Source organism: Elephantulus edwardii, unplaced genomic scaffold (genome assembly GCF_000299155.1).
Source record: "Elephantulus edwardii isolate Elephantulus edwardi_28Jun2011 unplaced genomic scaffold, EleEdw1.0 scaffold00158, whole genome shotgun sequence".
Taxonomy (NCBI): Eukaryota; Metazoa; Chordata; class Mammalia; order Macroscelidea; family Macroscelididae; genus Elephantulus; species Elephantulus edwardii.
In genome coordinates this window covers 6368422-6371309 of record NW_006399908.1, presented here as the reverse complement: position 1 = coordinate 6371309, position 2888 = coordinate 6368422, and the positions used below count along the sequence as shown (strand labels likewise).

General features: G+C 39.0%; 1 pseudogene; it reads right to left on the bottom strand.

Moving 5' to 3' along the window:
- Positions 1 to 2457: 2457 nt before the first annotated feature.
- LOC102852548 overlaps positions 2458 to 2888 on the bottom strand; it is a 2218-nt pseudogene continuing 1787 nt past the window's right edge.

Sequence of the window (2888 nt, the reverse complement as noted above, 5' to 3'; positions counted from 1 at the left end):
ATCTTTAATGAGATGGATTGACTAAGAGACTTAAGCACAGCAAAGATCAAAAGAATGTTACGGTATTCAGCAGCATCTCATTCTGTACATAGAGTCACTGTGAGTCAAAATCAACTTGTCAGCACTTAACAACAACAGTAATTTCATAATATCAATATTTTCAATTTCCCATTGGGAAAGTCTGCTGTCAGAGACCTCTCCAAAGTACTGAAGAGCAACAATATCAGTCTAGAGATTAAGGTACACCTGATACAGGCCATAGTCTTTGCAGTTACTTGCCATAGATCAGAAAGTTTTACAATGACTAGGGATGGTAGGAGAATTGATACCTTGGAGCTGTGGTGCTGGAGAAGAATATTGAATATATCATGGACTGCTAGGAGAACAAACAGGTTTATTCTAGAGAGGGCGAGACCAGGATGCTCCTTGAAGGCAAAGATTCTGAAGCTCTAGCTGACATACTTTGGACACGTTGCAAGAAAGGACCAGTCCTTGGAGAGGGCCATCATGCTTGGGAAGGTGGAGGGGCAGCACAAGAGAAAGACCCTCAATGAGATGGATTGATTCAGTGACTGGGGTCATGGAGGTAGGTTTATCAGAGGCAGTAAGATTGGCATTGGATAGAGAAGGGTTTAGAGATGTCAGCCCATAACAACAACGTCTTTATTTTGTAGTTAGTATGAAATGCATCTATTTTACCATACTCTATAAAGCTTATGTAATCTGCTATTTGTCATGACTTGTTCTTATTCTCTTCCCTCAATTTCTCTCTCACTTGCTACCTTAAGCCAATAAAGCTTTCTTTCCCTGCAGTATACCAGGCAGGTCCTTGAACTATCTTTTTTTTGTCTTGTTATCTGTGCTAAACACTGTGACACTGATGTGCCAAATGTGATAGTGGTTACCCATGGTGGTCAGTGTTTGTTGGAGCTTCCCGATTAAAACAAGCTTGGAAGCAGGAGTGGCATCCAATTCCACAATGGCTTGCCTCCGGAAACTCTATGAACAGTGCTCAGGCCTTTCATTCATAGGGTCGCTATGAGTTGTCTATGACTCGCCAGCACCTAACAGCAACATCTGTGCTTGAAACATTCAGACCTAGAAATTTCCTTAGCTGTTCTCTTCTTATCATTCAAGTCCAAGGGGAGCTTTTCCTAGTTGCTCTAAATTAATCCCACCAGACTGCAGTCACTGTATTGTATTGATCCATAACATTTATTAAAAATATGAAATTATCTTGTTTATCTTTTTTCTAGTAGACCTAGAAAGCAATTTCATAAGATTAAAAGATATTTCTTTTATGGTTGCCACTCTGTCTTTGATAATACAAATGATACTGGGAATAGGAGAGCACAATAATTTTTTTCTAAATGAGTTAAATAGCCAGCTCTGTCGTGATTTTGTGTGCCGCAGCCAGCTCCTCCTGGTGGCGGATTATATGCATCACCTGCCAATTCTATGTTCAATGAGGTCTAATTGGTAGCATGGAGAAAGCAATTATGGGAATATTTCCAAGAAAGAAATCAGCAAATGTCAAATCTCCTTTTTTTATATTGTTGTTGTGGACCGTAGAGTCAGAACCGACCCATAGCTGACCCGCTGGTGGGTTTTCAGAGGCAGTTAGTTACATGGGAAAAGATTGTACATCCTTCTCCCTCAGAGCAGCTGGTGGTCTCAAATCGTGTGCCTTAGGGATTGCAATGCAGCTTCTTGACACTAGGCCACATTATATACACTTTTAAAATTAGAATTACTAAACTCAGTGAATTTGGGATAGAAAAAATTATTTCATAACTACCTGCCCCAATGGTATAACTTGCCACTAGGGCCACTAGTGCTTCTGTTACACTGAGTCAATTAAATATTTTTCAACACACCTTAGGTTACTTCTAACTCATCTTGGATTATATATTTTAACATCAGGAGTGCTGCTTTTTTATATAAAATTTTATTTTAATTGTAATTTTAATTAACATTTAGAGAGAAATTAGATTTTCAAGCATTCATTGCTACTTTTGATGGCAAAACATGGATGTTAGCACAACTGATAGTAAGAAGAGTGTTTAGTAACTGAGAGGAGTTCTTTGGAGCTCAAAACTTTGTTGGGAGTCCACCAGTCCACCAGTGTTTGCTAGTTAATTTGAAGACAGCATTTTCTCATCAGGTTTGAATTCACCATGCTCATTGTTTTATCCTGGAGATACATGCCACTTCTGTCTGCTGCCTGCCCGAACTCCACAGCGTAACTTCCGCACTGCGGAGTCTAGCTTGTCATAATGAAGACTATTCCACATGACCTCTGCTTTCTTCTACGCTTTCACTCCTTTCTTTTTTTTTCCCCAGAACAGAAAGAAAAATTTTCTGGTCTTCATACTTTAAGACTCATCAGAGCTTAAGAAAGACCACGTAATTATCTAAGCATTTCCACAAAGTTTACTTTCAATATGTCCCTTGTTCTCAACTATAAAATGGCCTGTCGAGAGTTATAAAAGACAAAACCCCATAAATAAATTCAAGTCCTTTAAGGAAGACTCCCCCACAATGTTGTTTCTTGGCATAAGTGATGTTTATGGCATGGGATGGTGTGATCTTAAATCCCTGCAAAGTATCCTGAATGACACCAGCTTGCCCATCATTTTCAAACTCAACAAACACCATGTCATGCCTGCCAGGTACCAAGTGCACTTCCTTAAATTCAGAGAACTGATTAAACAACATGGATAACAACATCTTACTAGTTTCTTCTGGTAAATTATTAAGGAATAAAATATTATTTGGAGGATAATTAGGGACCTGGTGACTTGATGTTGAATTTCATGGAGTAGTAGTTCAATGTCAAGAAGACAAAGATTCTCACCACTGGACCAATTGGTAGCATCAGGATGGAT